General features: G+C 45.2%; 1 long non-coding RNA gene across 1 annotated transcript; it reads left to right on the top strand.

Annotated features, from left to right (window-relative positions):
* The first annotated feature begins 95 nt into the window (after positions 1 to 95).
* Positions 96 to 4,614, top strand: LOC115280788. Its single transcript, XR_003903940.1, has 4 exons — positions 96 to 442; positions 740 to 832; positions 3,702 to 3,855; positions 4,442 to 4,614. It is a non-coding gene; the product is annotated as an uncharacterized LOC115280788 (long non-coding RNA).
* The last annotated feature ends 8,871 nt before the right edge of the window (positions 4,615 to 13,485 follow it).

The following is a 13,485-nucleotide window of genomic DNA, read 5'->3' as shown; positions in this document are numbered from 1 at the left end:
ACCCAGGTGCTTTTAAGTAGGCTCCCGCCACACGCGACGTGGGGCCCGAACTCACCGCCCCGCGCTGTGCTGACGGAGCAGCCGGGCGCCCCAACGGTTCGTGTCTCCTCGGCGCTGAAGAATCGTCCGTTGTCTGGAGGCGCCACCCTTTCTGTCGGTTGCTTCCAGGTTTTGGCAACTGCGGATTCCGCCGCTGTAGACCCCCGGGCACAGGCGGTGCGCGGACGGCAGGCGGACCCGAGGCCGCTGGGGGATGCGGCCCACTCCGAGGACAGCCCGGCCGCAGGAGCAGGACGCCGGGTTCGGGCCGCGGCTTCTGGCGCCCCGGCCGGCCCTCCTCGGCCTCCACGGGGCCTGGCGTTCTGCGTGCCGTCCTGGGCCTCCACCCTCTCGGCCACGCTTGCCTGGAACCTCGACTCTCCAACCATCGCTGGGGCTGCAGGTGAGGAGCCCTGGCGAGCTGTCCCTCCAGGAAGCCTCGCGGCGGCAGCGGGGCCGGAGGACAGGGGCCCGCGTGCGTGGCGGCACCTGCTCCGAGCCCTCCCGTCACTCGGAGCTGGGAGGGAGGAGGGGGACGGGCTGAGGCTCAGATGCCAAGGTTTAATAGCCTTTCTCGAATGAATGTATCTTTGTTTTGCACATGCCCGTAAGATAATGTCCTTAAGATAAAGGTGAGACTTTAAATGGTTGGTTTAAAAAAAATAACGTTCCCACTTATGCTTGTTTCTCTGAGGAGCAGGTTCTCAGAATTCCTCCCGCTGCCACGGTGGGATCAGAACCCTCTGGAGAGGCTGTTCATAAATTCAATTTTATGAAGACACGAATTCTCGAAGTATGTAAATAGCAACATCAGCATCCGTTTGTCTGTCTATCATCTATTGTCTGTATATTGAGAGGGAGAGAGAAATTGCTCCAAGGTTTACAATATGCATCTTTACACCTTCAAATAACACTAGGTCACTTCAGGTGACTTGTAAGAACCTTACCACAGGTGGAGACACGGGTGGAGGAAGAGCAGTAAACGGAGTGTGTTATGGCAAAGTAGAAAGATCGTCAGCTAAATATTGGCAGAGAAAGAAGAAAGGGACAAGTAGAATATGATCACTGATCGTTGAGCCGATAATAGGTGAGAATCAACATGTGTCTTTATTTCCTTATTTTTGAGCGAGCGAGTGAGCGCACAAGAGAGCGTGAATGGGGAAGAGGGGCAGAGAGAGTCTAAGTGGGCTCCATGCCCAGTGCGGAGCCCGGCTCGGGCTCGAGCCCATGACCCCGGGATCATGACCTGAGCCGAGACCTAGAGTCGGATGCTAAACTGACTGAGCCCCCCGGGGCGACCCAACACAAATCTTTAAAACTGAGGTACCAGAGAGTAAAAGTTCAATGAGTTTTCTCACTTATGCCTAATAGAGTACAAAAGGTACAAATACCAAGGTAACCAGTGGACCCAAACACAAGTTTGCCTAAATAAAGAAAATAATTTTAGCGAGAAGTTGACACACCACATAATGAAACACAATAAATATGATACACACATAATTACAACAAAACAACATGAGAGCAAGAGACAAAACATAGTTAACGAGCTTAATTTGACTAAACAGCTATTAGAAAGAATGAGTAAAATCTGAGACGACATGGGAGGATTTCTAGAATATACTGTTAAGCAAAAGAGCAAAGAGAAAAAAATATATACTTATTTTGTGTAAGGAAAAATAAAAAATAATGAAACATACATACATCTACTTATTTTTGCAAAAAGAAACAAAGGGTAAACCAGAAACTAATAAAATGGATTATGTACAAGGGGGCAGAGTGGGCTGGACGGGGTAATTGAGGGGCTGATGCTTTTCTGAGTATACTGTTTTGATTTTTGGAATAATATCAATGTTCTAAATATTAAATAAGTAGATGAAGTGGTGGGAGTGACATTCAAGTGACATTTAAACATAGTTCTTTGACTATATGCCCTCATTTAAAAAAAAAAAAGAAATGATAAAAGAAACGCAGGTGCCTGGGTGGCTCAGTCGGTTCAGTGTCTGACTTCAGCTCGGGTCATGATCTTGCAGTTCATGAGTTTAAGTCCCGTATCGGGTTCTGTGCCGACAGCTCAGAGCCTGGAACCCGCTTTGACCTCTGTGTCTCTGTGTCTCTCCCTCTCTGCCCCTCCCCCATTTGTATGTCCTCACTCTCTCTCTCTCTCAAAAATAAATAAGTAAACTTAAAAAAAAAAAGAAATTCAAACAAATATTGAGCTCTTTTGAGTAGGTGTGATTTATAAGGATAGAAATTCTGAAACTATTTTGTGATTTTTGTCTTTTTAAAAACATTAAAAAACACTTTTTTTTTCTATTTTAGAGTCAGAGAGCATGAGCGGGAGAGAGGGGCAGAGGGAATCGAGAGAGAATCTCAACGCTGCTGAATGCAGAGCCTGATGCCGTGCTTGATCCCATGATCCTGGGATTATGACCTCAGCCAAAATCAAGTCAGACACCCAACTGACTGAGACAGCAGCCCCGCCCCAACAAAATTTTTTAAAAGTAATCTCTATACCCAACATGGGGCTCGAACTCATGGTTCTGAGGTCTAGAGTCATACGCTCTACTGAGCCAGGCAGTCTCCCCTGTCTTGTGTGATTTTGAATTGACAGTATTGGGAGCCAGGGTTCTCGATGTGGAAATTGGGAGATAAAGACATAGATTTTTTTATTTAGAGAAGGCAAGGATGAACCTTGTGGAGTCGGACTGGAATTGGCTGCATCACCATAAGCTTAGGTGTGTGCATATGTATGTGAATATGCACATATATATCCATGTAGACACACACACACACACATAAATATATACATTTTCTTGTGCTTGCATGTATGTGTGTCTCTGTCAATTTCCTCACATCGTCCACCAAAAATGACTAGAAGCCTGTGATACTTAAATGTAATGAGCACATCTAGCACTCAGAATTTGATATTTAATGTTTATTTATTTATTTTTTTGAGAGAGAGAGAGAGAGGGAGGGAGGGAGAGAGGAAGGAACAGGGAGAGAGGGAGACACAGAATTCGAAGCAGGCTTCAGATTCTGAGCTGTCAGCACAGAGCCTGATGCGGGGCTTAACTCACGAACCATGAGATCATAACCCAAGCCGAAGTTGGATGCCCAGCCGACTGAGCCTCCCAGGCGCCCCAACAGATTTTGACTTCTAAATATTATTTCCCACTAAAACGACCAGAGCTTCCTGGAGAAATGGTTGATTACAGGGCTAGAGAAGGAAATATACAAAATAAGCGTGGGAGGTCTTGTACCAGAAAGAGAGGAAAGGCTATGATTAATGATGTAAAAAATACAAGGAGCCAGCCTGTTCAGATCTGGGAGAATGTGAGCACGGAAATAGGAAGACCCGTGATGGGTGGTAAATCTCGTAGGAAGAGCGGGACTGGGGAAGAGCAGGGTGTTTGGTCTCAAAATCTCCCTCCACACACCACTTCCCACAGATCCTCCTGTAATTAATAAGTATATGGTAAGTGATTGGGCAACCTTAACTAAGTGATCAAAGTCAGTATTATTGAAAAGGCAAAAATGGATCTCACAAGCCTCCATATGTGATAACCTGAAGGCATAACCTGACTATATAGTAGCAGTGATTCTACCCCAATGTGGTCCATGATTACATTAAACTCTAAACAGACTAACCACTTGTATTAAAGGTAAAAACTCATCAGAATGGAGATCCCCTCCAGCTACATGCTTATGAAACATATCACAAATACAGGAATACAGAGGAGTTCCAAGAAGGGTAGAAATATATATGCTGGACTGCTGGTGTGTCTCTGCTAATGTCAGACAAAGTGAGCGAAGGCGGTAAGCACTCCTTAGACGTTAAGCGGAGCATTTCACAATGTCAAAGAGATTTGTCCACTATTAAGTAGCAGCAGTTCTAAATCTTAATGTATCTAATAGCTTTACTTCAAGACATAAAAAAGGAAATTAACAGGACTAAGCCAAGAAATATACAAATCCATAATCACAGTGGGAGATTCAACACTTTCTCAACAACTGACCAAAAATAATAAAGAAATAAGTAATTATATAAATACATATAAGTATATAAAAAATCTGAGCAAAATTAAATTTGGCTTAATTATTAGAGTAGTGCACCCAATAATGACATCATAGATCTCTGATTTAAACGGCTATATAGTCTGTCACCAGCAGGTTTGGTTTCTTGTCCTGACTGTTGACTTGAATGCCTGGATAATTTTTGAGTGGAACTTCCATAGTCGTACGATCCTCTTGGAATGTGTCTTCAGGTGGCAGGGAGAAAGGGAAGCTGGCTTGCCGGGCGTCATGGCCTATGCTCTCATTCCGTTTCCTTCCCTGGGTGGGGGTCGGCTGACTATAGCTCACTGAATATTATTTAATCACATGAACCTTATCTCAACCACAGAATTCAATGCAACAAACCTTTAGGACACATTCATTCTGAACATCCACTGAGAACTCGAAGATGGAAAAGAAATAGCCCCTGCCCTCGGGAAGTTCACAGCTCAGTGGGAAGGGTGGAAACGCGTGTAATTAACCAGAATTCAGGGTGGTAAGTGCCATGTGCGCAGTGTGGAAAGGGTGTTATGAGAATAAAGAATGTTAAAAAAAGATGTCTGTCTCAGGAAAACCGGACTTATGAGACCTCTGCCTTCACTAGAGACTTCACCAGGGATCACCTGGTTATAAAGAATGGACACTCCCACTAGTTCAAGTCGAAATAATGTATTGGAAAGGTAACAATTCATGGAACCCAAGGACAGTGAGGGAGGCCAGCCTCAGGAGGGGGATGTGGGTAGGTGCTGGGAGTGTGCAGCCTTGGAGCTCTCTTTCCTCTGCTCCGAGGGCCGAGGTGGCCGGGGCGGCCACACGGCTTCTCCTCACTACTTTGAGTCTGCGTCCTGCATTCAGCAGTCTGGTTTGTCTGCTTTGGCGTGCACACAGTCGCCCAGTCCTGTGACTGTGCAATTCACACCGCCACCGGAGAGGGGTCGGGGTCCCTAAGTCTTATGCCAAATGCCAAAAGAAGCATCCGGTAGCCCACTTTGGGTGAGACAGCTGTGGGCAGGGATCACGAGTGTGGTCTCTTGCCTGTTGGGTAGAGGCTGAGGGGGCAAACTCTGAGAGGAGACGTGGGCCGTGTGGGTAACACACCTGCTCAAATGGGCAGACCCGGGTTTTCAGACATCTCTCTGCAGGGCTAGTACAGTCGTGGCGGTAGGGAGAACAATGACTTATTTCACAGCTTCTACCTTGAACTTGTCAAGATAAATCTGTGGGAGAATAAAGGCTACATACATGACCTCTCCGTCAGTTTTAGCTGAGATTATCAGTGTTCATATGGAGTCCATGAAGGACGGGATGACCAGTAAAACGGCACATGCAAAGTACCAAGGATGGTGCTGGACCTGTAACAGGAACTTGGAAATGGGATGTGCATTTTCCAGCATCAACTCCCACCATCTCTCTTCCCAATAATACTCCGGTTTTCCTAGCCATGTGATTTACATGGGATTGGTCTCATATTCAACTCTGGAGGGAGAAATTGGCCTAAATTGTTTACATAATCCATCCCCATGGTCGTAATGATTGATTGTAAGGTGGGCACACGAAGCAGGTCACATCAGAAATATTCTCTTAGACCTTTGAGTTATCTGGGAAGTACGCTCGCTCCCCGCTGAGCCTGGACCCTGGAGCATATGGACCCTGAGCGCAGCTGGCAGCCATTCTAGAAACAGGAACAGGTCTGTGAGAATGGAGGGAGCATGTTCACACTCACTGACGTAGAGCAGTGCAGTGGGCAGAGGCACGCACACTTCCTGGACACGCCGTTGATTAAGCACCTCAATTTTTTTTAATTTAGAGAGAGTGAGCGAGTGAGAAGGGGAGAGGGGCAAGGACAGAGAGAGAGAGAGAGAGAGAGAGAGAGAGAGAGAGAGAGGGAGAATCCTAAGCCGGCCCTATGCTCAGTGCAGAGCCTGATGCGGGGCTCGAGCCCATGAACCTGGGATCATGTCTTGAGCCAAAATCAAGAGTCAAAGAAGTAACTTATTGGAAAGGTAACAGGGGTACTTGATGGAACCAACCGACTGAGCCCCCCAGGCGCCCCAACATCTCAAGTTTAGCCTGGCAAACCCATAACACTTGATTTCTGTTCCTGTAAAAGGCATGCTCCTTCTCAATATGTTAGGTCAGGAAAAGGTTGTGGTACAGTAACAAGCAGTCCTGAATCTCAGTGACTTAACACAGTGGAGATTAATTTTTAAACTGCATGTTGAGTGCAACTTAGCAGGCAGCTCCACATCACCCTTCCTCCAGGACCCACACTGATGGAGAAGCAGCCACCATTTAGGAAAGGAAGAATCTTGAGGATTTTGCCCTGGCGATTAAATGTTCTGGCACATCTCATTGGCCAGAACTAGTCCTCATTCAACCAAAGGAGGACAGGAAGAAGGGAGAACCAAGTATATTTGTTGAAGACCAATAGCGACTACCAGACCAGTCTTCTCCATCTCAAGAAAAGGCACTACCATCATATACCCAGTTACCCAAGTTAAAAAACTTGGTAACTAGTGTTACCCTTGATCTCGTTTTCCCTTATTCCCAGTGTATGACCCGCTAGCAAGTTCTATCAACCCTGTTCCTCTTCCTTGTCCACCATTCCCATTCTGCTCCCCAAACTCTAACCTTTTATGTGGATGACTGAGACGCCCTTACTGCAGTCTTGCCCTCTGCCCACCCAAGTCTCGTTTCCACACAGCATCTGCGGTAGGCGGACCCGTCCTGTTCCCGGTCGCCCTTCCCTAACCTCCAGAACCTGGGAGTATATCATGTTACTTGGGAGGAGGGTCTTTGCAGATGCGATAAAGGTTACAGACCTGATCACCCGGTCCTTGTTGGTGGATCCGATCTAACGCTGCTTGGCCTTAACAGTGGAGAACTTCTTTCAGTTAAAAAGTAGTTAAAAAGATACAGGGGGAGGGGCCAGGTAGAAGAGGAGCAGCGGGGGGGGGGGGGCACCAGGCGCCCTGTTCCTGGTCTGAGAGGTTGGGGGCTGTGTGCAAGGACCCCGGGGAGGCTTCTAGGAACCAAGGGTGGTCCCCAGCTGAGAGACAGCAGAGAAAGGAGAACCCTGGCTCCACAAACACCCAGAACTGAATTCTGCCAGTCACCTGTGAGGCTGGGAGTAGACATAGCCCTCCAGCCCCCAGAGCGGGCTAGCTTTCGTCCTCATGAGACTCTGGCGAGAGACAGCTGAGCCACGCTGACTTCTGGCTACGAGACGGAGAGATGAAGAGACAATATGTCTGTAATGTCTTAAGCACGGGAGTTTTTGGTATTTGATATGGCAGCAATAGAAAATGAATGAATACAGCATCCATAGCCATGTTTTATGAAACATAAATCAAATACTGCCACTGCGCTGCTCAAAATCCTCCAGCGTTATTCTATCACATTTGGAGTAAAATTCAGCTGAGTTACTGAGACACATGTGGTCTGACTTCTGCACGCTTCGACTACTCTTTCCCTTCCCCATATTTTTAGTTTCGACTCTTAATTGCACAAAGCTCCTCCCACTCACTTGTAATCCTTCTCCCCTTGGGTTTTAGCATGGGCAACCTCCTTTTTGCTGGTCAAGGTTTGAGAAGCCTTTCTGAGCACTTAAAACTAAGTAACCACCGAGTTACACTCCGTCACAGCTCCTCATTTTAATTCTCTTTAAACATCTGGCGTTTTCTTATGTTTATCTGTTATCTGTATCCTCCACGAACACGTGAGTTCAGTGAGACTATGGACCTTGTGTGTCTTGTGCACTGATGTGTCCCAGTGCCCAGGAGTCTCAATAAATATCAAGTCAATGAATTCAGTCAGTGGGACATTAGATTAAGCCTTACCCAAAGGCCTAAAAAATAGTGAAACATGTTAATAAATCCTTTTATGATTGCAACAGATTTGAGTTAGGTATTCTGTAACTCCCAACATGATTAGCACATCCTGTTTTTCTCTTAGAGGAGTTTGCGTAACTCTGTGAAAGCATGTCATCATGACATTTTTATTCAATATAATAACAGACATTTTAAAATTCGTGTTTATCGCCAGGGCCCCTCCGGTCCTCCGGTCTCCCCCTTCTGTAGGGTAGGTGCTGCCACCCGGGCAGGGCTGAGGGACACTGGGACGGCTGTGTTCTTGGTGTTCATAATCCGCCAGGGGCTTACAGATACTCAGATTCTGAAATGTATTATATTAAAGAAACAAAAATGCCCACAAGGACAGAGCAAAGTAGTTGGACAGTAGGTCCCCTAATAATGGTCTTGCCTATTTGTCCTACACCATTAATTATCAATAAGCCCAAAGTACTTCTCTAGCCAGAGGGAATCTACTGTGAGATCAGATGTTGTAAAAAAAAAATAATTAACAGCAGTGAATGCTAAATGAGCACAACTTTATGTAAATAATCTTAGTAGCAATGATAAGAGAGATAATTGTTTACAGGTGTCATTTCCTGGGGACGAAAATCCACCTTTTCTCACAGGAGGAAATGCTAATAGTTTCATTAAATGTATGAGCCCTAATTAGCACACTGCTGCTCTAATTACTGTGCCAGCCCTGAAATCACATTATTTTACTCTTTTTCTTCTCTAAAGCAGATCCATCCACAACCAGATGCTTCTACTTTCTTTATATGTGTGTGTCTTTTGCAGGGCTTTGACATTTATCTTCAACATGATAATATCTCTTCATCAATCAACAGCCTCTCTTATCTTTGTCCATGGCATTTTATCCCTCCTCTCCCCCCGTCCCCACACAGAGACACAGACACACCTCTCCTCGTGACATAAATACATACCTGAAAGATTGCTAAGAAGTTGGTTTCCTGACAAACTGCTCTTGTTAATCTTCTAAGCCTCTAAGAGGTTTAATTTTTTAATGTCTTTTCTACCGCAAGAACAGTTCACATAAAGTTACTAAGGGCTGTTTAGTATCTGTTTGACACATATAAGTTTGTTCTTCAGACATTTTTCCTTGACATTCTAGTTTTGATAAGGATGACGAGGATGATATCCGATGGCACCCACCTGCTGTGTGTAGCACGTGCCAAGTACTGGGGCTAGTGTTTTAAATGTCACCTCATTCCATCCACTCATTGACCGGATCTGTAGATTATTACTGCACTTCCATTTACAAAAAGAGAAATCGAAGCAGAGTATAAGTAGCTTGCCCAAAGTCATTTGGACCCATTCTCTTCCCTTCCCTTGTGGGACTTCAGTCACGCTTCCAAGACAGAGTGACACACTCTAATACATCTCATGCTTTTTTCATCTTTTCATCCCAGGCTTTGGTCAGGGGATTTTCTTCTAATCTATTGTCCGGTTGATCAATTCTCTCTTCAGCTGTGTCTAATTTGCTATTTAATCCATTACTGATTAGTTAATTTATTACGCTTTTTTAAAAGTTTATTGGAGAGTGCACATGCACAAGTGTGGGAGGGGCTGAGAGAGAGGGGGAGAGAGAGATTCCCAAGCAGGCTCAGCTCTGTCAGTGCAGAGCCCCATGTGGGGCTTGAACTCAATAACCAGATCATGACCTGAGCTAAAGTCAGATGCCTCACTGACTGACCCACCCAGGCGCCCCAATTTATTACACTTCTCAGTTTCAGCATTTCTGTTTTGTCCTTTTTTTTATGGTTTTCAATTCACCTCAATTCTCCCTTTGTCATTTACTTTCTTAAATAAGCATAGTTATTTTAAAGTCTGTGCTTTATCTCCAATATCTGATTAGACTGTGGCTATTTCTATTTCAATTGTTTCAAACTTGCTTTTTATTATTCCTGTTTTTTAATATTTTTAATGTTTATTTTTGGGAGAGAGAGTGCTAGTGGGGGAGGGACAGAGAGAAAGGGGGACAGGGGACCAGGAGCAGTCTCTGTGGTGACAACAGAGAGCCTGATGTGGGGCTCGAATCTGTGAATCATGAGATGTTAATCTGAGCTGAAATCAGACAGTATCTGCAAAGCACATATTCCTGGGTATTTTTTATTTTGTGCTATATGTTATATATTTGGAAACATAGAGATAACTTGAGGCCAGGATTAGGTTATCACCTTTCAAAGCCGTCTTACACTTGCTTTTGACAGGCAGTTAGGATAACGGCTTCCACTTGCAGGATAAGGTAGAGGCTTTCTAGTGTCAGTTCACTGGCTCGGGAGGTTCACCAGAAGCTCTCCACACTGGATGGACCCCGATTCTAATGTTTGCTCAGCACTGTGAAGCCTCTGAAATCTCTGGTCAGCTCTCTGCTAAGCCAAACACATGTGCAGGCTAGGAATTCGCCGAGGACCCAAAGGGAACTTCTCAGATTTTTCTTTTTTTTTCCTGCAACACCTTCCTCTCGGTGCTCTGCGCCTCCAACTCCTCCCAAATCCCAGCTCAAATCCGGTGCGTCCCTTCTCTTAAAGTTTGTAGTCCTGAGTTAGGTGCTGTCAAATAGTCAGTTTTGGTTAGACACTAGTTTTCTTTTTGGCGTCGCTGGTAGGCAGTATCCTAAGATGGCCCCCAACAATCCCACCCCTGGTGAACATGCGCTATATAATCTCCCCTTGAGGAGGAGGAGGAGTGGGCCCTGTGAATATGATGGACGCCATTCTCATGATTATGTTACACTATGTGGCAAAGATGAAGGGACTTTGCTGATGATGTAACTCAGGCCCCAAGTCAGTTGATTTTGAGTTAATAAAAATGGGGATTACCCGGGGGGGTGGGTCTGAATTACTCAAGTGAAAGGCCTTAGAGACAACTGGCCATGTCGTAAACTGAATGAAGAGGAGTGGCCTCCTGCGACCACAAGTAATTCAGTTCTGATACCGATTTGTTTTTTTGCCACAGAAGTGTATACATTATTTCATATAATTCCTTAACCAATTGTGATTCTGGGACTGTATCTCCTTTCACACTTTTTAAATGTGTATTTATTTTTGAGAGAGAGAGAAAGAGAAAGCGAGAAAGCGGGGAAGGGGCAGGGAGGGAGAGAGAGTCCCGAGCAGGCTCACACTGTCAGCCCAGGGCCTGATGTGGGCTTCGATCTCACGGACCATACAGACTTGAGGTCATGACCTGAGCCGGAACCCAAGAGTCAGATGCGTAATGGACTGTGCTACCCAGACACCTCTTCTTTCACATTCTTAAATCATGTATTTTGTATCTTTCTTAATAAGGTTTACCAAGTGTTTATTAGTCTTTTCAATCTGCAAATATCTGAGTATAGGCACACCTCGTTTTATTGCTCTCGCTTTACTATACTTTGCAGATACTGCCTTTTTTTTTTTTAAACAAATTGCAAGTTTGTGGCAACCCTGCATCGAGCAATTCTACTGGCACCATTTTTCCAACAGCACTTGCTCACTTTCTGCTCTGTGTCACGTTGATAATTCCCACAGTATTTAAGAAGTTTCATTATTATATTTGTTATGAGGATCTGTGATCAATGATTACGACTTGATGAAAGCTCCGATGGCCCCTGCTTTCTTAGACATAATGCCGCCGCACACCTACTAGACCACAGTATAATGTAGACTTAACATTTATATGTATTAGGAAATCAGAACATCTATTTCACTCACTTTATTGCAATGTTCACTTCGTTGTGGTGGTCCGGAACCCAGCCCACAGTATCTCCAAGGTATGGCTGTATATATTCTAAAACATAAGAACTTTAAAAAAATAAGAATGTCCACATCACACCTAAAAATATACAATAATTCTTCAATGTCATCACGGTTCGAAGGTTGTACTAGAGTTTGGGGTCAAGGACGGAGCCAAGTCCAAGCCCCATCCCCTCAGGTTACTCTGAGTTGCAAGGGCACGGCTGTCTGTCAGTACGAAGCGCACTTTGCACAGCCCCTCGGAAAGCACGCGCTTTCCTGCACGGTGACAAACAAGTGCCGGGGTGCCAGGGGGCTGTCGGTTAAGCGACTCACTTCGGCTCAGGCCATGATCTCACAGTTTGAGCCCCGCATCAGGCTCTGTGCTCACAGCTCGGAGCCCGGCGCCTGCTTCAGATTCTGCATCTCCCTCTCTCTGCCCCTCCCCTGCTCACTCTCTCTCTCTCTCTCTCTCTCAAAAATAAATAAACATTTAAAAAAATGTAAAAAACAAATGACTTCACAAAACAACCCTTCCCCTTCTCTCCCTTTCTGTTCTTTCCTCTCTCAATCTTTTGATGCTAGTTGCAACCCACGAAACTGCCTTCACATTACACTATAGTTGTATTATCTGCACTTTGGAAAACAATCTTATAAAGCAAATTTCTAAGTATTAAATTAGCTGAAAAGGTTGGAGATGAGTTTCGGACACCACTTTTGAAAGACGAGGCAAGAGAAACAGCATTTCCGCTGCTACGTGCCGGTGTCCCGTGCCTCCCCTCCCGGGTCTGTAAGGCTGCGGGTGCCAGAGACCATTCCCGCCGAGCGCACTCACGAGCTCCAGAGCGGACCAGCTTCCTCGGAGTCCGCACAGAGTACTTGAGGCCCACTGCCGGCTCCTTCTGTTTGGAAGCGTGCTGGTCCGTCTCCGCTTGGAATCTCCGTATCTGCCTTGGACAGTGTAACCCTCATGCACATTCATTATCTATAAACTCTTACCAAAGCAGACCACCACCCATCTTCCCGACTTATTAAAGACTGAGACTTTAATCAAGAAGTACAAATGATTCAACGATGAAAACAAACAGCTTTTATCCGTTGGAGAATAAATCCTGCAGGTAGCAGCCTTCTCTTTAGAAATCTAATCTATAACCCTTGTGGTTCTAGTCAAACAAGTAAGCAGCTATCAAAGCAAATTCCATGGACAAAATAAACACCTTCAGCATTAGCAAGTCCAGTCGAGACCTTGCCCCCGCCCTCCCGAGTGACTGGACCCCATTCAGCACACATCGCGTGCACTTCAATGAGCTGGTTCGTTGGTTCCTGACCTTCAAAGAAAGGAGACACACTCACGTTGTGTATTTTAAAAGAGCTTTATTTAGTATATAATCTCCGTACAATTCAGTACAACAAATTATAAAAGCTCTCTGTAAGACTTTATCCTTAGGATGTTAAACACAGAAAACCAATGGCCAATTGCCACAAGACAGCAAGTGTCTCCCGTCTTAGAAGCTTTCCTCCACCAACAGATAAGCGCTCTCTTCTAGGCCAAGAGATTGTCACAGAGACAGCCTTTGGGAGAATGCTACCCAACACACATGATCCGAGAACGTTTGAATATCCTCCTAATAACCCCAAGGTTTCAATGAAATTTAAAAAATGGAATATTTCTATGTTAACTCAGGGAGGTTTGGTCCGAAGGTGAGCTAAAGCTGGTACATCTTAAACTAAGTTCTTGTGGAATCAGAAGAAACATTTTTAGTTAATCACGAAGTAAAGATGCAGACTGGATGGAATATCTACACATATCC

This window comes from Suricata suricatta, chromosome 16 (assembly GCF_006229205.1).
Source record: "Suricata suricatta isolate VVHF042 chromosome 16, meerkat_22Aug2017_6uvM2_HiC, whole genome shotgun sequence".
Classification (NCBI taxonomy): Eukaryota; Metazoa; Chordata; class Mammalia; order Carnivora; family Herpestidae; genus Suricata; species Suricata suricatta.
This window is presented reverse-complemented; position numbering and strand designations above follow the sequence as displayed.